The 22,358-nt window shown below is 54.4% G+C and overlaps 1 pseudogene; it reads right to left on the reverse strand.

Moving 5' to 3' along the window:
* Window positions 1-11,962: 11,962 nt before the first annotated feature.
* LOC144278770 (peptidoglycan recognition protein 1-like) lies at window positions 11,963-14,051 on the reverse strand (annotated as a pseudogene).
* Between the last annotated feature and the right edge of the window lie 8,307 nt (window positions 14,052-22,358).

Genomic DNA, 22,358 nt, shown 5'->3' on the forward strand with positions numbered 1-22,358 from the left:
TTGAGGGAAAGGATGGGGCAGGGGCGGGGTTTTGTGAAAAGTGGTGGGAAAGGGACAGGGACTTTGGGAAAGAGGCAGGGAAGGGAGGTCCGGTTGTCTGCAAATAGAAAGTTGGCAACCCTAAATGTGACCAATGCTGGGGCGTGGTTTAAGATGTATCAGATGCCCCCAAAACACAAAATTCAGCAAATTGTGAAAGTGGCTTCTTCAGCTAAACCCCCATCCTGGTTATCAGTGGAAGTGAAAGCAGAAATAACAAATAATAATATTAAAAAACTAGGAAATGGGGAACTTCATCTCAATAGGTGCAACTGAGGAGTTAGGAATTGTAGACACTTGATAAGAAAGATCTAACAATATCAATGAAAAATCTATGGCATTTTAGGATAAGGACAATAAGGAGTTCTTGAAACATATGGAAAACAAAATATCCTAGCAATCAGTTTTAGTGCAGCTGGAGATGAGGATGGTACAACTGTAAATCATGATGCAGAAAAAGGAGAAGTATTACAAATATTTTAGTTCTGTATTTGGGAAGAAGTGGAATGACGTACCCATATACTACAGTAATAGTGAAATACTTTCTATTCCAGCTGCACCTAGCGAGGATGTTAAACATCAACTATTAGAATGCAACACTTTTTAAAGGTATAACAAGATGCATTGGCTGGAAGTTGAAGCCAAACAAATTCAGACTGAAAATACAGCAACAATTTGTTAAGAGAGAGAGTAATTAACACTGGAACAATGGACCAAAGGACGTACTGGATTCTCCATCCGAAGACAGGCGACATGAGAAACTTTGGATTGGATACCACACAGTCATTTTACAAGGATGAACATGGGGGTGTAGGATGTTCCCCCGAGGTACAGAGCATCACCCCCCCACACACACCAGCTCGTGCTGCCATGGCTCAGCAGGGTTGGGAAGAACAATTCTGCCCCCGATGGCCTGAGGGGCAGCTCCATCGGTAGGGGCAGGAGCCACCCAGGGGTTATATAGGGCAGAGAATGCTCTGGAAATTCTGGGAGGATTCTGGGGGCTCTTCAGAGACTGGGGTGCTGGGAGACACTCCCCCCCAGGCTGAGGAGGGGTGATGGAGGGGGGTTGGAGAAAAATCCTTCTGGTGACCCAGCAGGGCCCAGGAGAGCTGGGGAGAAGGTCCGAGGGGGCAGATGGGATCCAGGACTGTAGGGTCCATTCCTACAGAGATGGGATCAGCTACTGGGGAGGGGGTGAGAGCTGGGGGAGGGAGCCGGGTGATGTATAGAGTGGGGGACCCTACTGCAGGGACTGAGGCAACAGAGAACTGAAGCTCCAGAGAGAGACCAGGACAGACACCCCGGGGTTGGGGGAGCAGTAAATGACTTTATTTCAGTGCCAGGGGCCAGACCTCATGTCCCCATGCACAGGGGGCCAGTCACTCTATCTCAGGAGCTGGGATTCTGCAGTGTCGGTGCCCATCCAGGAAGGGCTGTCTCCGGCTCTTCTTTGCCCCATCCCATTCCCAAGTGGGTGCTGGGTCGTGCTCACACATTGGCTGAGGTGGCTGTTTTCCCTGGAGGTGACAGATTGGCTGCATGTGCACGGAGAGCCACATGTTGGGCTGGACGGTGCCGGGCTCAGGCCAGCAGATCCCTTCTGGTATCAGATTTCAGAGTAGCAGCCCTGTTAGTCGGTATCCGCAAAAAGAAAAGGAGGACTTGTGGCACCTTAGAGACTAACAAATTTATTTGAGCATAAGCTTTCATGAGCTACAGCTCACTTCATCGGATGCTTATGCTTAAATAAATTTGTTAGTCTCTGAAGTGCCACAAGTCCTCCTTTTCTTTTTTCTGGTATCAGAGCGATTCCTGAGTCTGGGGAGAAATGGCCCCAGCATTAACATGTCCCCGAGGTGTCTCCTGTCCCCTTCTCCCTGCACCCAGATCCCCTGCCCCATGCTCCCCCCAGCAGACAGGACAGTGGGCTGAACAGACCAGTATGGCCATTCTTATGATCAGGGAATCTCGCTCTGCTCCACCCTCCTAGTCTGACATTGGCTCCGGGGCATACTCAGGGATCCGGCTCATCCCCTGAGGTCGGGAAGCAAATGCTCTGGCTAAGGAAGCACTAACGGCCTTCCCTCATCTTCTCAGGACATATCCCCAGCAGGGAGCAGGAGGAGCAGGGAATCTGGCAGGGAAGGGGTTATTTATTGAGGGGGCCCTATACAGCGCCCAGCCCCCCACACCCCACCCTGGGCTTCCCACAGAAATAGGCAGCACCTTCCCTGCACGGGGCTCTGCTACGGCCCTGCTTCCCCACCCCCTGGGGCCCTGGCAGGTGCTCCCTTAGCTGGTGCCACAGGGGCTGGTGTGCTCGGTGCCGGGGGTCGAGGGTTTGCTCCCAGGGGTCCAGCTGTTGAGTTGGGAGCACCATGGAATAAATGTGGATTCCCTGAAGCAGGGATTTCCTGGGGGAAGGGAGAGTGGCTTTTCTGCCCTGTGGAGCCCTCCAAGCAGATAGGGCTCTTCCCCCAGGGAGATCTTCATCTCTGCATGGCTGGATCCAGGCTCCCCTGTAAGCACAGAGAGACGGTGGGTTAGAGGGGCCAGTGTCACCCCACAGGCCCAAGCCCCCTGACTGGGATGGGATTGAGGGGAGGGGAGGACAAGACAGCTGCCCAGGGTGGGTAGGTTTCCAGGGGCTGGAGAGGTGGGAGCTGCTGGCCAGAAAGAGACCTAGTGTCTGTGTGCACTGCCCCCCACCCCACCCCCCACCCGCCACCACAGACCTACCCACTTGGGGCACTCAGAGTGGGGTAGGGCCAGGCATTGGGGTGGCTCCAGCTCACAGTGGGAAGGGGCATCTCTGGACATCACACACCCTTCATAGCAGCCTCAGTGTGTGCAGGGGACACCCTGGTCTGACTCCTCCCCCCACTGACAGGTGGTACAGGAGCTGGGCCAGCTGCCCAAGGGTTATGTGCAGATGAGGTACCCCCATGTTCAGAGGGGCTTGGCAGACTTGGGGGGCCTTGTCCTGGGGTGGGGGAAGGGAAAAGAGAGGGGGGTCATGTCACCTGGAGTCTCCTTCCAGCACTCACCAGCCTTGGACATGATCAGCACCAGGGCCAGCAGAACCCTGGAGACCAGACCCAGAGGGAGGATGTTGCCCCAGGTGAAATCCAGGCGCTTCGTGAGGGCTGTGAAAGGACAGCACAGGTCTGTGGAGTTCTTGGAAGTATCAGGGCTGGATTCTGAACTCAGCTCCTCCACGGTTAATCCAGAGTCACCCTCTGACAGCAATGGGTTAGGATTGAGGGCCGGATTCTGATCCATTACCCCCGGATCTAGCTACCCATCTAGCTATTTAATGAAGGATAGATAGAAGAGGCCAGCTGGGCAGCCTCTGAGCCCCAACTCCTCTGTGCGCCCCAGAACAGGAACAGACCTGAAAGACCTCTCTGCTCTGCAGCTAACCCTGGGGTCAGGGATCCCACCTCTGCCTCCCTCAGATCTAGAGTTGCCCCTTTAATCTGTGATTCCACAGAGTCCCTATCACATAAGAACATAAGAGTGGCCATACTATATAAGACCAAAGGTCCATCTAGCCCAGTAACCTGTCTTCGGACAGTGGCCAATGCCAGGTGCCCCAGAAGGAATGAACAGAACAGGTAATCAACAAGTGACCCATCCCATGTCACCCATCCCCAGCTTCTGGCAAACAGAGGCTAGGGACACCATTCCTGCCCATCTTGGCTAATAGCCATGGATGGGCCTATCCTCCATCAATTTATCTAGGGTTTTTTTTTGGAACCCTGTTATAGTCTTGGCCTTCACAACATCGTCTGGCAAAGAGTTCCACAGGTTGACTATGTGTTGTGTGAAGAAGTACTTCCTTTTGTTTGTTTTAAACCCGCTGCCTAGTAATTTCATTTGGTGACCCCTGGTTCTTGTGTTATGAGAAGGAGTAAATAACACTGCCTGATTTACTTTCTCCACACCAGTCATGATTTTACAGACCTCTACCATCCCCCTCTCCCCCCCGCCCCGGTTAGTTGTCTCTTTTCCAAGCTGAAAAGTCCCTGTCTTATTAATCTTCCCTCATATGGAACTGTTCCATGCCCGCCAATCATTTTTGTTCCCCTTTTCTGTACCTTTTCCAATTCCAGCATATCTTTTTTGATATGGGGCAACGACATCTGCACACAGTATTCAAGATGTGGGCATACCATGGATTTATAGAGGGGCAATATGATATTTTCTGTCTTATTATCTATCCCTTTCTTAATGATTCCCTAAATTCTGTTCACATTTTTGACTGCTGCTGCACATTGAGTGGATATTTTCAAAGAACTATCCATAATGACTCTACGATCTCTTTCCTGAATGATAACAGTTAATTTAGACCCCACCATTTTATATGTATAGTTTGGATTATGTTTTCCAATGAGCATTACTTTGCATTTATCAACATGGAATTTCATCTGCCATTTTGTTGCCCACACACCCAGTTTTGTGAGATCCCTTTGTAACTCTTAATGGTCCGCTTGGGACTTAACTATCTTGAGTCGTTTTGTGTCATCTTCAAATTTTGCCACCTCACTGTTTACCCCTTTTCCCAAATCATTTATGAATATATTGAATAATATTGGTCCCAGTACACATCCCTGGGACACACCACTATTTACTCTCTCCATTCTGATAATTGACCATTTATTCCTACCCTTTGTTTCCTATCTCTTAACCAGTTACTGATCCAGGAGAGGACCTTCCCTCTTATCCCATGAGAACTTACTTTGCTTAAAAGCCTTTGGTGAGGGAACTTGTGAAAGGCTTTCTCAAAATCTAATTACACTATACCCACTGGATCACCCTTGTCCACATGCTTGTGGACCCCTTCAAAGCATTCTAGTAGATTCCTGAGGCATGATTTCCCCACTCAGGTACCTGTCCGTGTGGTCCCTGGGCTGATTGGATACGGTGATGTTTCAAGCCCAGTGAGGTTGTTTTCACCTGTAGGTTTAGAATGAGAGCCTGTCAGGGCAGGGGATGAAATGGGTAATCAGGGGGAGCTAAGAGGTAAAAAAAGCGACTCAGCAATTGGGCCCCTCCCCCCTCGACTCAGCCTTTATGATCACTCTAACCTCCAGGGGGTTAGTGGATTTTATCAGCTGGGGAAGGGACTGGTTCTGCAGCTGCTGGCCCTGACTTCTCTGGGCATACTCTGATAGGGAGCATCCCCCTGGGAAAGGCCTCACTGTTCTGCAGCTTGCCCTGGGGGCAGCGTTCCTCCTTCCCTCTGCCTTACATCAACAGCTGCTGCTGCAGCTTCCCCCGGCTGCATGACAAATCCACTGATTTCCTGATCCCACACTGGGCATCCCCTCTGTAAGGCCCCAGGCAGATCCTGGCTGTGAGCATCTCCTTGGGGCATAGACTCTGTGAAGGCTGGGCTGGGTACAGGGCTGAGAGCGGGGACTCCAAACCAGGCCCCTCACCTCTCACCACCAGCTCCACAGGGTCACTGGGATCTGACCAGATGAAGGCTTGTGACGTGCTGCCATAACGTCAGGTGTAGCTCCTGCTGTCATCCTGTATAACGCTGCGGATGGGAAACGCAGTCATGTCTGCAGGACTTTCCATGTGATGCAGCGTGGCGTGGTCTCCTCCTTTGTACAGAACAACCCTCAGCCCTGGTACCTACACTCACACTGGATGGTCACGGTGCACCCCATGGCCATTACCTCCCTGGGGCTCACAGAGATGGAGGGTTTGGGATAGAACTCTGCATGCACAAAGACACAGGATTTCTATGGGGGAGACATATACCCTTGCTCCTCAGTCTGTCTGTCTGTCATTTGATCTCTCTGTGCCCAGCCCTAGGGCATTCAGCTGCCTCCCCTTGTCTAATGTTCCCTGCATTATAAACCCAGCAACAGCACAGGTGTGTGGAGTTCTTGGAAGTATCTGGGCTGGATTCTGATCTCAGTTCTGCCAGTATAAATCTGGAGTTACCTTGTGACTGCAGTGGGGTCAGAGACGGGTTCTGATCCATTGCCCTATATCTATCTATCTCTCTACCTACCTACCTACCTACCTATTGATCTATTAATGAATGCAACTCTGACAAGGTAGGAGCTGGCTGGGCAGCCCCTAAGTCCCGACTCCTCTATGCATCCCCAGATCAGGAGCAGCCAAGGAAAGCATCCCCCTATGAAAGGCCTCCCTGCTCTGCGGCACTCCCAGGGGCAGGGATCCTCCCTCTCCCCCCCAGATCTATAAGGTACCCCATTAGTCTGTGATTCCACAAAGTCCCCATTGAGACCGCACTTTACCTGTGTGTGTGGTCCCCGGGCTGGCTGGAGTCGGTGATGTTTCAAGCCCACTGGAGTTGTTTCTTCCTGTGGGATTAGAATGAGAGTCTGTTGGGGCAGGGGGTAAAATGGGCACCCAGGGGGAGTGACAAGGTGGAAACAATGACTCAGCAATTGGGACTCTCCCCCCACAGCTCAAGAGTGTTCAATCTGTTTATGTGAAATTGCAGTTATAGGTTCTTATGTAAGCAGGCTCTGAATGAGCTTTCCCAACACCTAGTGATGAGCTGGGGAGAAGACATCAGGAACTGACCATGTTTGAATAGACACACCCACTCTGCCTAGGTGAGCAACATGATGGGGCTGCTTTGCCCAAATGATCACTTTTGTCTGGTGCTGGATTGCAAATCACTGTTATTGCGGAGGTAGAGGTAATAAAGTGTGGTTATCCTTCTGTGAATCAAAGGGAGCAGAACTGGCCTTGGTATGCCATGAATGAGGGGGTCAGTCTCAAGTTAACTGCATTCAATAAGCAGGAGGTAGGGGTGCCAAAGGCCAGTGGAGATGTTAGAGGGTATTTGTGCCCATCTGGCTTTACGTGCCATTTGACTCTGCACTGTTTAATAATAGAGCTTCTTAAGGCCCAGTTGAGAGTCTCTTGATTTGGATCACTCGAGCTGACGTCACTGATAGCCCAGTCTAAATATGAAGCCTTAGGTCCGTTGTGGGACAGTGTCTCTGGTGAACGAGGTTGCCTCGCTAACTGCTGGAATCACTGAGAATTGGAATTGCTGAGAGCTGAGTTAAGTGGTGGAACTTCAAAACATCCCAGAGGTTGCAGTGGAGAGGGCCGTGGCAGGGTGACCGATGGCAGAGCGCCGGAGAGTGGCAGAGGGAACACTGGGGGGTGGCTGGTGGTGCAGTCAATGATGGTGGAGTGGCCGGCTGTGGAGTGAACAATGGCAGACAGCGATGCAGAGTGAACAGCGGGACAGCGACGGCTGCTGAATCACTGCTCAGTGCTGCCCCCCCCACCCCGGGGTGGGAGGTTAACTCACGCAAACACACCTCCAAAAACCGGGTTTTCACTGACCAAGGAGAACTATGAGTGGGGTGCGGTGGAGGGAGAGAGGACTGGCGTGTTAAAGGGACATTTGTTTGTCGGACTGTCACACTGCAAGGTGAGAGACTGAGGAAATGGATGCTGCCAATGTACTCTGGGGTGGGTGTTTTATTCATGGTCAGATGTTTTCAAATCATGCTCGTGGTGTTTTCCCAAGTAATGCCAGGTTCCTTTCCCCTTGTATTAAAAGTTTTCTCTTCTATACATGTACTTAGTGCTTGTGAGAGGAGACATACTGGCTCTTAGAGGTACCAAGTGGGGGGTGTAATTTTTTTCAGATTACTGGGTGGGGACTCGAGCTGTTTCTGTGTTGTGTTGTCAAAAGGAACCCAGCCCTGGTTGCTGCTGACTCCCCCGGGGCAGAAGGGTTACACCTAAGCAGTTGCTTATGTTGAATTTGCAGTTATGTAGGGGTTACGTTTTTTTCTCTATGCAGTGCAGAATCAGTCACTGTGCGCACATGTCTGTGTTTCTAATCCATGACTATGCTAGGCCCACAATACACAGTGTGACTAGAGGCCAGCAGCACTGGATGTAATATTCCCTAAGAGATGTGGTCACCTTAAGATGAACCTAATTCGCTCCGTCAGTGTGGTGGTGTGATCCCTCCTTCTAGGGTTTTGGAAAATTGTGATTCTTTTCCTCTGGTGTTTGGAGAAACACTTGATAGTGATCAACGGGGATTTTGGTTTTGCTCAGTGATTATTTGGTCTGAGAGAAGCTAGATTAAGGGCTGAGCCTCTCGTTATTGTTGGACAGAATTGCTGTCCAGACAGTGCAGAAACGGCAGCAGCAGCTGGAGCTCTGCACTGCCCAGTGAAATCACTGAGGTTTGTTTACAGACTCAGGCTTGTGCTTCGGCCCTAACAATGGCTGTGTAGACATTCCTCCTCAGGCTCCGAAACCTGGGCTCCAGTCCCAGTAGGAACAACTACATGGCTATTTTTAGTACCATAATGAGAGCCCCAGTCTGTAGACCTAGGCTTTGAGATTTGTGGCTGCTGGTATTTTTTGCAACGTAGCCATAACCTAAGAGCTGAGAACACTTGGGGCTGGAGCAGTGCAGAAACTTCAGAAGGTGACAGCAGTGTGCAGTGGCAGAGTGGGCAGTGACCGGAGTGGGCAGAGGCATCATTTGATTTTCCTGCATTCCTCCCCTAAGGCTGGAGCTGAATGCACCTAACGGCACCCCTAGACCCTAGGACTTCACTTATGGTGGACAGCAAACTAAGAGTGCGGTGTCATGGACAGAAAGGGGAGTGGTGTGTTAACGGGACATTTGTCCGCTGGTCTTTCAGAAAGGGGGAAACTGAGGCAAAGCCACTGCTCCACCTGGGCCCAGGGATTTACCTGTTGTTTGCATACGTTTGAGTCATTGTTGTCATGTTTTCTCAAATTAATGCCATTCTTCCTTCTCCCCTTAATAAAATATTTCTTTTGTCGCACACAGACTCAGTGCTTGCAAGACAGGAAGTATTGCTTCTTAGAAACACCCAGGGCTGGTGTTTAGTTTTCCCAGGTTTCTGGGTGGGAGCTCAAGCCAGTGTTGTGTTATAATTTTGAGAGGAACCCCTATATATTGAAGCCAGAGCTGGAACTGGAAGAAGGGTTACATATGTATTGCAGAGGAGTTTAATCTCCTCCTTTGTACAGAGCAACCCTTATGCCCTGGCACCAACTCTTTCAGAGGGTGGTCACAGTTCCTCCCAGGGCCATCATCCACCCTGGGGCTCAGAGAGATGGTGGGTTTTGCACAGAGCTCTGCATGCACAAAGACACAGGACTTCAAAGCGGGAGACACAAACCCTGCCCCTCAGTCTGTCATTCTGTCCCACAGAGGGGTATTCTGGTGCCTCCCCTTGTCTAATGTCCCCTTGGTAATAAATCCAGTGACAACACAGGTCTGTGGAGTTCTTGGAACTGGCGGTCTTGGGTTCTGATCTCTTCTCCCCCAGGTTAAAACGAGAGAAACCCGCTGAGTGCAATGGGGTGAGGGCCAGATTCTGATACATTACCCTGAATCTATCTATCTATCTATCTATCTATCTATCTATCTATCTATCTATCTAATGAACACAGTTCTGATAAGGCAGCTGCTGGCTGGGGAGCCTCCTCTGTACAGCCTCAGATCAGGGTAAGCCTGGGGAATTTAGGAAAGACCTCCCTGCTCTGCAGCTAGCCCCTCCATCCCAAATGTAAAGGTGTTCCTTTAATCTGAGATTCCACAGAGTCCCCATCCCAGCCCCAGTACCTGTCCATGTGGTCCCTGGGCTGGATGGAGCTGGTGATGTTTCATGCCCGGTGGGGTGGCAGCTTGGGAAAGACAGGGCCGCACCTTCCTGGGGGCCACCTCATCGCCACCCCTTTCCCGTGGGTCTGGCAAACGATGGAGGACACGGAGCAGAAGCTGCACCCCCCGACTGTGGAGAACCTCTGCAAGATCCTGGCTGCCTTCCTGGCCGAGTACCTGTGGCTGTGGCTACCCAGAGCCTCCCCTCCCTGGGCCTCGCAGGATCCTTCACCCCTCCTGGGCCGAGCTCCATGGGGCCAGCAGCCAAAACTCCCTAGGGACCAGGCAAGGTGGCTTGGGGGGCCTGGGCTGTGGCAGCCCCGCAGGGTCTTGGGGAGGTGTTACAATGCTGGGAGGATGGGAAGGGAGATTGTGCTGAGTCTGTTCCGGGGCTGCAGCGGGGCTGTGGCCGGCCCAGGAGTGAAACCTCTTGCCTGAGCCCCTTGAGCCCCTTCCTGGGCTTTACACGCCCCCCAGAGCTCCAGCCGCCAGGGCCTGAACTAGCCTCTTCCCAACAGGGAGCCTGGATCCCAGCTGGTCGCGTCCCCCAGGGTCCACGGCTCAGAAGCAGAAATAACTGGGCTGAACCTGGACGGTGCCAGGGGCAGGACACCGGGGGCTGCGGGGGGGCCAGACCTGCACTCTCTGCAGTGCGGCCTCCAGCTGCCAGCCCACCAGGGGTTGCTCCTGTTTACGGGGCCCGTCCAGCCCTGGGGTGCTGGGCTCCCAGCCTCGCTCGGGGGCTGCTCCACAGTGACTCTCGTAACAAAGAGCTGCCCTGTCAGTGCTGCTGCCCCCTTCCCACATGCTGGGCAGCCCTGGGCACTGTGGGGCTGGGACACTGCTCCTGGCATGGCTGTTCTCTCCGCTCCGGCCCCTCCTGGCAGTCTCCAGCCACAGCCCCAGCTCCCATCAGCAGGTGCAAACCCCAGCTCCCCTCCCCTTCCTTCAGCTCAGGGCTGCCGGGCCTGACTGTGTGTGACCCATGCGGAACCAGCACCCCCTTGGTTTCGCTCCACCTCCTCCCTCTGGTTTGAGAGGCAGCACAGCCTAGTGGGCAGAGCACTTGACTGCACCCATGGGATCTGTTCCACGCTCTGCCACTAACTGGCCCTGTGAGTTTGGGTAAAACCCTTTTCCCCTCCCTGTGCCTCAGTTTCCCCTCCCCTCCTTTGTCTAATTAGACTGTGAGCTCTTTAGGGCAGGGACTGCCTGTCTCATGTTCTGTGTGTATAGCACCTAGCCCAAGGAGGCCTCTTAGTCCTAATCTGACAGACCATAATCACACCCTCTCAGCTCGCCCAGCCCAGCCCAGCGGCAGGGTGGTTATGGTTTAACAGGCAATGAAATGATTCCCGGCGCTTCAACTTTTCATGTGCTAGAAGCTGGTTTATTGTCACTGCTCAGTAGCTCCCAAGCAAAGCAAGCACTAAGCCGCAGGGGCGCTGAGGTAAAGGCAAATTGCACTTGAACTAAAAACCCCTTTGTGGGACTCTGCGACCCACCCGACGGGTCCTTCCCCGTCCAAACACTTTGCCCCCCTCGGTGAGAGAGGCTCGTGGGAACGGACTGTCGGGGCGAAAGGGGCGAGGGCTGAAAGCTTTGAGAGGCAGACCCTGCGGGGGCCAGGCAGAGCCGAGTGTCAGGGCTCAGGGACACTTGGGTTCCCTTTGTGGGGGGTTAACTAGTGACCGGTTTCTGGGGGATTCCAGATGAAATCTTCGCTGCAGAGCTCGGGGGAGCTGGGGGCAGAGGCGGATTTCACTCTGGAATTGATAATTGCTCAGACGTTTCACACGGGAATGGAGGCGATGTTTCCTGAGCTGCCCAGGGATTGGCAGGGCCGTCACCACAGAGCTCGGCTGAGGCTTGGCCCCACCCCCCTGGACACTGTAAGACCCTGGGCGTGGCTGTGTGTGGATCTGGGCTAAGCTGACATGCCCGTTGCGGGTGGGAGCGAGGGGCTAAGCCTGGCGTCTGCTGAAGGAAGTAGCCTGGGGGAGGCAGGTGGCTTCCAGGCGCCATTAGAAATCTGAGCCCTCGGGGGCGGGGGAGGCAGCAGATCCCAGGGGAGACGGGAGGGTAACCCCAACTCTCAGAGCCCTGCTCTCCAGGCCTCAGGAGGCAGCAGGTGGGCGAGAAGTGAGAGGCCGCCCCATGCTTGGGGGCAGAGGTGCTGCTCAAGCAGGCAGAAGCCGCGGGCGGGGTCAGCGATGGGCACAGGGGCTGCCCCGAGGCTGCAGGGACTCAGGCTTCAAACTCAGGCCACTGGCTTATGGCCTCATAGAGGGCGTCCCCGGGGCATTGGGTTGACTTCACGTCGCGATGCCCCTTCAGGGTGTAGCTTTCACTCAGGAAGCCCCCGAAGACAGCACATTGGATCAGGCTCTTGGCAGCGGTCAGGGTGGTGTTGTCAGGGGCTGTTTCTGCAGGACACCAGCAGGCCCCTGTTAATTTCACACACGCCCCTGGCCCCTCTCTGCTGCTCAGGGGATGTGAATGTGGCCTGAGTAAATAAACACCCTCTAGCCCCGTTCTTGATTGACCATGTCAGAGTCTCTCTCCCCCACCCCACTGCATTTGGTAATGCATCTCCCCGCCTCCACACACACATTTGCTTCGCCACGCTCCCCCTCCCGCTCCCTTTCCTGACCCTGTGCCCCAGCCCAGTGTCCCACCGCGGTGGAACCAAGAGCAGCTGTGAACTTCCTAGTTCCCCTGGGGGCCTATCAGGGAAATCTGTACAGATGGGACCCACATACTGGAGAAGCTGCCCAGGAAACTGATTCCCAGTGACTTATTGTTCCAGTTCTTGGCATGGGCCCCCATGGTGCTCCAGCCTCTGCCCTTGTAGACTCTCGTCTTCACCGATCAGGAAGCTGCAGGCAGAGCGCAATGTGAGACCCACATGGGCACGTCGGCCGCACCCTTCCCTCCCCATTGCTCTCGGCAGCTCCCCCAGGGTCGTCGCTGGCCGGCCCGGGTTTGAACCTGGGACCATCAGAGCTAGAAGCTCAATCCTCTGCCATGGAGCTAAAGACCCACTGAGGAAAAGGACTGGAATGGAGGGGCCCTAACCTGTATTGCACTCTTTGGCCATTAGGTGGCGCTGTGTGTAATACCCCTTATGGAAGGCACCAAGGGCCCCACCTGGACAGAGCTGGGGGTCGAGTGAGGGCTGTAGTGGGCCCAGATGTGGGGCAGGAGAACAGCGCTGGGAGCCGCTGCCCTGCTGGAAATTCCCAGCTGGGTTTCCATCTCCCGACATCACCATCTCAAAGCATTTCACAGAGCAAAATCTCTGGCCAGGTTTTCGTTGCGGGGCGTCAGGCTGGCTGCAGGGAAACGTGTCAATAACGCCGGCATGGGGCGGTGTCACAGAGGCCTTTGCTGGCCCCCACCCCACCCTATTGCCACGGCTCCAGCCCCACACACAAATGCTGTAGGAGTGTAACTGTCCCAGGCTAGTTAACACATTACAGCCCTGGTGGGGGGACAATCCTCGGTGCTTACGGTGACAGCACTGCCGAGAACACGTTAAACCAATCAGCGAACCCACCCGCCTGCTAATGGGCTTACCAGGGATCCCTCCCCTGACTCCAGCCAGGGCTCCGGCCGGGGTGCAGCCCGTCAAACCCACCCACGGGCTTTCCAGTGCTTCCAAGCTCAGCACAGCTTCTGCTGCGAACACGACCCCTGGGAATCTGTGAGTGCCGCAGGCCGGTCCCTCGATCTGGGAACAGGTCATTCGCAGCCAGTGTCTCGCTCCCCAGGGCGTCGCTTCGAAAGGCTGGGGGCAGAGGTGGGAATTTGCATCCCTGCCTTGGCTGGTCGGTCTTTAACAAGTGTCCTGTGATGGTTCTGACCCTTCCCAGGGTTTGCTGGAGTCACGTCTCCCCCAGAGGCATCATATCCCATCCCCCCAGACTCCAGACCCATTTGCATTTGTAATACAATGAACTCCGGAAATACCCACACTTCGTCCAACCTGCTTTATGCAGGGTCTGGGAGGGAACTGCCGTCTCTGGCCCATTTCCCCCTACAGAAATGGGTGGAACCAAGTGCTGTCCGGCACCCTTGGGGAACCCATTGACTTAGTACCTGGACAGGTTTCTCCTCTGCCTGGCGTTTCTGCTATGGCCTGTCACAATGTCACGTTTTGACGTTGCGTTTAAGAAGCATTCTGCCATCACGCCAGCACCCGGCCTTCACAAACCCGCCGAGTCGGCTCGCAGCCTCCTACCCCAGTTCTCTCTAGAGCCCCTGGGCCGATCTCTCCCACGCCCCTCCTTACTCGGGGTGCCCCCAAACCTTTTCCTTCCAGCACGCAGTTCATTTTCTTAACTTCCGACACGGCTCAGCTGCATTATTAACGATGAGGCTTGTCCTGCTCCATCACATGCTCCGGGTCCTCCTTGCACTCAGCCGGCTTCCCCGGTGCTCCCAGTGTCACCGCAGCCAATTGCTCCTGTGCTGGCCGATGGGCACTTCCACTGTCCTCCGCCCGTTTCTGACAACCCCACGTCTGCACCGTCTCTTCAGCTCCTTCCCCTCACCCGCCTTCCGCTTTCCTTGCGGCAGTCGCCAGCCGCCCGTTGACTTCCCCATTCTGCGGCTTCCCTTTCTGAGCATTTTCTGTCACTTCCTTAAGCTTCTGATTAAAAGCCTCACGCGCCCGATGCTGAGCTGCCGCCCCGGGTCACGCTTTCCCCTCCACTCTCTGTTCAGCCTCAGAGACAAGCAGCGCACACGGGTGATCCCACGGGCCGGCCGGCCGCTGTGCGGCCCCAGATCCTCCATGCATAACAGCACATTTCTTTACAAACAATCCAAGCCCTCCTTTACTATTTGGGCCATTCTTTGCCCGCATTTTACTCTTGATGGAGTTAACGTTTCACTGGATCTAGTCTTACATCTCTTCTTCAAACTTTTCCCCTCCCCTGTAGGCCCCTAGACCGTCCCAGCCAGAGTCTCCACACATGGCTAGGTCTTTACTCCCAACACAGAGGTTGTTATCCTGCCCGGTCCGGTTCCAGCCGGTAAACTTGGGTTGGAGGATCCCCCAGGGAAGCAGATTTATTACCAATTCAGCTTCGATCTTACTTCCTACTTAAAGAGACCTCAAGGACCCAAGCCCCGGCCAGTATTTATTAGTTATTAGTACAGCGCTCAAACAGAAAGGCAGACCCATTACCAAGTCTGCTGAAACAAATTTTGCAGCCGTTGACGTAAACGACAGACTGATCCCCGTGATGTCTTTTGCCACGGCTTGCAAACAGCCTTGCATTGGGAAAGAGGAAGAGATAAGCTGGAACTAAGTTACCTATAAGTAGTCCAAGCTGTATGCAAGCCGTGGCAAAAGACATCACAGGGATCAGTCTGTCGCCTGCAAAATTTGTGTCCGGTTTTAACTAGACTAGTCCAGTTAAAGTCCTCAGGCTTTTGCATACAGACATGGCCGGCCTGTTGAGTGACCTTGGTTAAGTCACGTCCCCCTTGTGTGCCTCAGTTTTCCCATCTATAAAGTGGGGATAGTGATGCCAACTTCCTTTGTAAAGGGCGTTGAGATCTGCTGGAGAAAGGGGCTAGCTCAGGGCCAGGTGTTATAACTGGGGAGCAAGAGGGTCTCTCGCTGCCCCAGGCAGGTCGTGGGAGCTTCGTGGAGCGGAGAGATGGTGGCAGACATGGGTAGCAGAGGGCGCTGTGCTGGGCTCCAGTGGGCAGGTTGGTGGCAGAAGGGGAGGTCTCTCCAGAATCCAGCAACACACCCAACAGCCACATGCCCTGATGCCTGACCCCACTGTCATTGCCCCCAGCACGGCCCCCAGCACCTCTCTCATGTGTGTCGGGGGGGAGGGGATTTCTGCTTGGGCTGCCCCCACGCACTGGTGCTTAAACTCCAAAAGAAAGCTTACAAGCAGTGGAAATTTGGACAGATGACTAGGGAGGAGTATAAAAATATTGCTTGGGTATGCAGGGGTGTAATCAGGAAGGCCAAGGCACAACTGGAGTTGCAGCTAGCAAGGGATGTGAAGGGGAACAAGAAGGGTTTCTACGGGTGTGTTAGCAACAAGAAGAAGGTCAGGGAATGTGTGGGCCCCTTACTGAAAGTGGGAGGCAGCCTAGTGACACATGAGGTGCAAGAAGGTGAAGTACTCAATGCTTTATTTGCCTCAGTCTTCACAGAGAAGGTCAGCTCCCAGACTGCGGCACTGGGCAACACAGTATGGGGAGGAGGTGAGCAGCCCTCAGTGGTGAAAGAACAGGTTAAGGACTATTTAGAAAAGCGGGACGTGCACAAGCCCATGGGTCCAAATCTAATGCATCCAAGGGTGCTGAGGGACTTGGCTGATGTGATTGCAGAGCCATTGGCCATTATCTTTGAAAACTCGTGGTGATCGGGGGAGGTCCCGAACGATTGGAAAAAGACAAATATAGTGCCCATCTTTAAAAAAGGGAAAAAAGAGAACCCGGGGAATTACAGACTGGTCAGCCTCACTTCAGTCCCCGGCAAATTCATGGAGCAGGTCCACAAGGGATCCATTTTGAACCACTTGGAGAAGAGGAAGGTGATAAGGAACAGCCAACGTGGATTCACCAAGGGCAAGTCATGCCTTCTATGATGAGATAACTAGCTCTGTAGATATGGGGAAAGTGGTGGTTGTGATACGGCAAAGCTTTTGATACAGTCTCCCAAAGTATTACTGCCAGCAAGTTAAAAAAGTATGGATTGGATGAATGGACTATAAGGTGGATAGAAAGCTGGCTAGATTGTCGGACTCAATGGGTAGTGAACAACAGCTTGATGTCTAGTTGGAAGCTGGTATCAAGCGGAGTGCCCCAGGGGTTGGTCCTGGGGCCGGTTTTGTTCAACATCTTTATCAATGATCTGGATAATGGGATTAATTGCACCTTCAGCAAATTCACAGATGACACTAAGCTGGGGGAAGAGGTAGATACGCTGGACGGTAGGGATAGGGTCCAGAGTGACCTAGGCAAATTGGAGGATTGGGCCAAAAGAAATCTGATGAGGTTCAACAAGGACAAGTGCAGAGTCCTGTACTTAGGACAGAAGAATCCCAGGCACTGCTACAGGCTGGGGACCGATTGGCTAAGTGGCAGTTCTGCAGAAAAGGACCTGGTGATTAGAGTGGACGAGAAGCTGGATATGAGTAGCAGAGTGCCCTTGTTGCCAAGAAGGCCAAAGGCATATTGGGCTGCATTAGTAGGAGTGTTGCCAGCAGATCGAGGGAAGAGATTATTCCCCTCTATTCGGCACTGGTGAGGCCACATCTGGAGTATTGCGTCCAGTTTTGATCCCCCCACTGCAGAAGGGATGTGGACAAATTGGAGAGAGTCCAGCAGAGGGCAATGAAAATGATTAGGGGGCTGGGGCACACGACGCACGAGAAGAGGCTGAGGGAACTGGGGTTATTTAGTCTGCAGAAGAGAAAAGTGAGGGGGGGTTTGATAGCACCCTTCAACTACCTGAAGGGGGGCTCCAAAGAGGATGGAGCTCGGCTGTTCTCAGTGGTGGCAGATGACAGAAGAAGGAGCAATGGTCTCAAGTTGCAGTGGGGGAGGTCTAGGTGGGATATTAGGAAACACTATTTCACTAGGAGGTTGGTGAAGCACTGGAATGGGTTAACTAGGGAGGTGGTGGAATCTCCATCCTTGGAAGTTTTTAAGGCCTGGCTTGACAACGCCCTGGCTGGGATGATTTAGTTTGGGTTGGTCCTGGTTTTGACAGGGGGTTGGACTAGATGACCTCCTCCCATCTTTCAACCCTGATATTCTGTGATTCTCTGAAATGCAAGTGGTGCAAAATAAAGCGAGATGGCGCCCTGGTGATGCAAATCCAAGGCAGCATCCACACTGGGGCGGTCAATCTGATCCAGGGGTGATGGGTTTTGTGATATGGTGACGTATCCAGGTAGGGGTTTCCTATCGCTTTTCCAGAGCTGGGATAGAACCCAGGAGTCCTGGCTCCCAGCCCCCCGTTCTAACCACTAGACCCCACTGTCATGGGGCCCCCTGGCGATACTCTGGAACTGCTCCGGACGAAGCCAGTCAGGACTCTGGGGAAGTCTCTTTTCTGTGAGCAGCCAGTCTTCAGGACACACAGCTCACACAACCTCCACCTTCCTTGGTCTGACCTCGGAGCATTCAGCATCCTCTGCCCCTCAGTGCGCTTCCCATGGGGAGTCCATCCAGGTGGAGTCCTGGGGAAGCCAGAGGGTCCTGCACCCCAACTTCGCAGTCAGACGTGACTCTCAGCCAGCCAGTAAAACAGAGGTTTATTAGACAACAGGAACATGGTCTAACACAGAGCTTGTAGGTGCAGAGAACAGGAGCCCTCAGCTGGGTCCATTTTGGGCGGCAGTGAGCCAGAGAACCACGTCTGCACTTCACTCAGTGTCCCCAGCCAGCCCCAAAGTGAAACTATCTCCAGTCCCCGCCCTTCTCTGGGCTTTATCCCTTTTCCGGGCCAGGAGGTCACCGGATTCCTTTGTTCTCCAACTCTTTTGCTCTCACCTTGCAGGGGGGAAGGGCCCAGGCCATCAGTTGCCAGGAAACAGGGTTTCGGCCATTCTCTGTGTCCAGACCCCTGCACACACCTGCCCTCTGCAGTCATCATACCCCCTTACCCCACCACCTAGATACTTAAGAACTGCCTAGGGGAAACTGAGGCACCCCCACAATATTCAGAGGAAACATTAAGAACAGTCCCACTTCATCACACCCACTCCCCTCCCAGGGCTGGTGATAGAACTCAACAGTCCCAAGCTGCCGGATGCTTTGGCCATGGGGTGTAAAACGGTCCCGTCTCTGCTTCCTCTCCCACTGCTGCAATGGTGCAGAAGCTGCTTTAATAGCAGCCTCCCCCCACCCACCCCCACGCCCAACTGAGTCTCAGGTCTTGCTAATGCTCAGTGCCACGGCAGCCCCAGGAGATGATTGCTGCGGGGGTGTCAGCCCAGGGGGAGGTAGTGACTCCGAGAAGCAGGGAGAACAGCACCACCGTAGATCAGGGAGGTCTGGTAATGCCAGTGGCTGTCTGGGGTCTGGCAGCCCTGGCACTCAGCGCAGATTGTCAAAGGCCAAACCCTCTCACTACCGGCTCTGTAGCTCCCCCTTGCTTTCGGTCTGTCTTAGGCACCATCCTGGCCCTCATCCCCCTGGCATTCGAGCACTGCCCAATCTCAATTGCATTTATTCTAACTGCCCCCTGCAGGGCAGGGCCTGGCTGCTACCCCCACTGTAGAGGCAGGGAACCGCAGCACAGAGGGAATAATGGACTAGCCCGAAGCCAAACAGAGCATCTGTGGCAGAGCTGGGAAATGAACATGGGTCCCAGGCTTGTACCTTCTCTTCCAACCTCCTGCCCCCTTCGTCCCTGGTTCAGAGTGAGCTGTGGAAGCTCTCTGGGGCACAGGAGCTGGCTGGTGCCCAGATGGAGCTACGTGGCCTATTGCACAGATCTCGCTTTTCCCGAACATTGAAAATGCTGCTCCAACCTTACCAGGGCCCGCCAGGATCCTTGCAAGCTGGTCAGTGCTTAGCTGTGAACTGTGCTAGGTAGGGAAGATGAAACAGATCTTCCCTCACTAGCGGAGCTCTGTGTTACTGGGGACTCACTGCTGGCTCAACGCAACCAGCCCTCCTCAAATGGAGCCTATAAATCCTCCAGCCCTGCTGTTCTCCTTTGTATTTCTGTAGTGCCCAGGGGCCTCAGTCCCGGATCAGGGCCCCGCGGTGCTAGACATTGTACAGACACAGCCCTATTCGCCCCACACTGGGTCTTCTGAATGGCCCCTGCTTGGGGGGGGGGCGGGGGGGGGGCTCCTTTCCTCACCCAGTGTCTCCTGCTAGCAGAGATGCTCTGAGAGACGTCTACGCTCCGGGCCTCTGGGCTTCCCGGGCTGGGAGGCAAGCGTGGCTGTCTCCGAGCAATTCTGCTGACTCTCCAGCAGCTGCACGGCAGGTGTCCGAAGGCACCTCTAGTCCTCTCCAGAGCTCAGGGGGACGGTCCTGGCATCGGACTGTCCTGGTGAATGGAACAATGGCTCTGGGCAGCCAGAGAATGCCTGTTCCCCTGGCAACCTCAGTGCCATTCCCTCTGGAAGTGATGGTGTCAGCGAAGATGCTGGAGGTGGTCAGGCCTCGCGGTTGGAGCTGGACTCAGGAGGCCGGGGCGTGGGTGGAGCGAGGCTGGAGCAAGAGCAGGGCTGGAGGAGGACTAGGAGCAGGGCTGGAGCAGCCTAAGACTGATGCCAATGTCAGGCAGGAGAGAGCCCAGCACAGGACGGACCCAGGGCCTGACAGATGGCTCCAGGGGGCGCTTGGCTCCCGGCCCCGCTGGGTACTGACAGGCCAGGCACCCCAGGGCATTATCACCAGCCCGTTCCCCGTCTTGGCATGGCAGTATATTTCCTTCCCAGTCCCTGTCCCCTGCCATTAAACCAGGGACTCCACGCTGGGGATGTGCACCTGGCAGCACGCAGCTGCCTGAGAACACACAGGCCAGGGTGCAGGGCGAGGGCTCCAGAGAGAAACGGCAGGAGGGCAATGCTGGGAACCGTGTGCTCAGGGACGGGCATCAAAAGGGCACGTCTGCCACCTCCCTCTCAAGTCCTTCGCACCTGCATACTGACAGGGGAACATCCCATTTCTACTGAGGCCTCAGGGACAGGGTTTATGATGAACCGGCTGGAGTTGATCCCCACCCCTGCCCCCCGTGTTGCACCCCAACGGCTAGCTGGGGATCCAAACTGACACTCCCCGGTTTGAGCCCCTGCCTAGCCAGGCCCTGTTCCCTCCCCCCAGGCAGTTGTTGGCCCTGAACTCCTGCAGGCAGCCATGACACACAGGTGCTTGGGGGCTTGAGAGAAGGGCTATCACCAGCTGAATGACCCCTGCCTGTACGGTGGGGACTGAGGCCACTTTGCCAGCAGGTGCCCCCCAAGTCCTGTGCTATGCTGAGTCTGGGGAGATGGGCAGGTTCAGTCTCATTAGAAGGGATCGGCCAGACAGAAAGGCAGAATCGGGTCCCCGCACAGAGCCCCTCTACTTCCTGCCTGTGTCCTAACCACCAGGACAGTGGCCAATCCCACCTTCAGGTCAGGTTCCAGCGTCGGGCCCTGTCCATACCCACAGCGCGTGGCACCCAGCATGCGCTGATAGACTCCGGTACATGCAGTAAGTTCACAGACACTAGAAACTGCGTAACGCCAGGCTGGGGGCTGGGGATGTGTAGGGTACAGAGCACAGCACCCCCTAAGGCCGGGCAGGAGGGCTGGGAAATGCATATGATACAGAGCACAGCGCCCTCTAACACCTGGCAGGGGGGCTGAGAGATGGGGGGTGTAGGGTACTGAGCACAGCGCCTCCTAACAGCGGCCAGGGGGCCTGGAAGCTGGGGGAATATGTAGGATCCGGAGCACAGCATCCCCTAACACCAGGCTGGGGGGCAGGGAGAGGGGGGATATGTGGGGTACAGAGCACAGCGCCCCCTAACACCAGGACACGAGGACTTGTCCATCTCAGGGCGGAAATCATCACACCCTGCGAATGGGGGATCTGCCACAGGCACTGGCAGGAGCGCGCTGCTTTACATTAAGGTTCTTTGGCTGATGGGCGAACCTCATCCCGCCCTGCGTTTCGAGTGTGAACAGCTGTCGATGGAAACCCAGACGGCAGAGATGGAGCAGGACTAACCGGGGTCACTGGGTCTCGCCCTCACCCCGTGTCTACACTGTACGAGGGTGGGAAATAGCAGGTGCCTTTTCTTGCCCTGATACGATTTTGGAGATGCTGACGCTTGCGACAGCTTTCTCTCTGTGTGGGTTGTGGGATCCAGGGGAGCCGTCTGTGTGCTCTGTACAGGACAAGGTGTGTAGATCGTTTATGCCTCAATGTATCACTGTAAATACAGTTATTTAATGTATCAAATAAAAGCAGAACAATACATCAAAAAGCATCAAAATGAAACAGAGGATTGCTATGTACAGGGGGGATTGCTATGTACAGGGGGGTTTCCACGTGACTAGTTAACTGCTCGAGAGCTTTCATCACCATGTACTTTCTGACAGATTTCTGCGCCCTGTGTAGGGTTTACGTCCCGCCCTACATCCCCGTTTCCGGTCGTGTACGTTTTTGGTGCCGTCGGCCCTTTTGAACATTTCTTTTGTATTGTTTTCTGTGTTTGGCCGGGGGAAGGTTGCGTTCTTGTGTTTTGACATATTTAGAGAAAAAGTATGAACAAGTAGAAAGAAAGGCTGTAAGGGGTTTGCGGCTCCCTCCCCGTCCATCAGGGTGGGAGACCACGCCCCTCGCTACGATACTTCCGGGGTACCTTGGTTCATGGGAAAACTAGCCCAGTGTTAATGGTTCAGGCCTGCAGCCAGGCCGAGCAATGGTAGAGAGTCTGTTTGCCTGGGGCCCTCATTCAGGGCAGGGCTGCAGTCAGGTAGGGGCTCTGGCCTACAGTCAGGCAGGCAGAGCAGCAGAAGGTCCATTTGCCTGGCCCTTGATCAGGGCGGGGCAGCAATCAAGTAGGGGGGCTCTGGCCTACAGTCCGGCAGAGCCGTCGCCATTTGGGGAGCTTAGCTCTCTGGTGGGAGAGTCAGCACAACCGTCTGGC

Source organism: Eretmochelys imbricata, chromosome 23 (genome assembly GCF_965152235.1).
Source record: "Eretmochelys imbricata isolate rEreImb1 chromosome 23, rEreImb1.hap1, whole genome shotgun sequence".
Lineage (NCBI taxonomy): Eukaryota > Metazoa > Chordata > Testudines > Cheloniidae > Eretmochelys > Eretmochelys imbricata.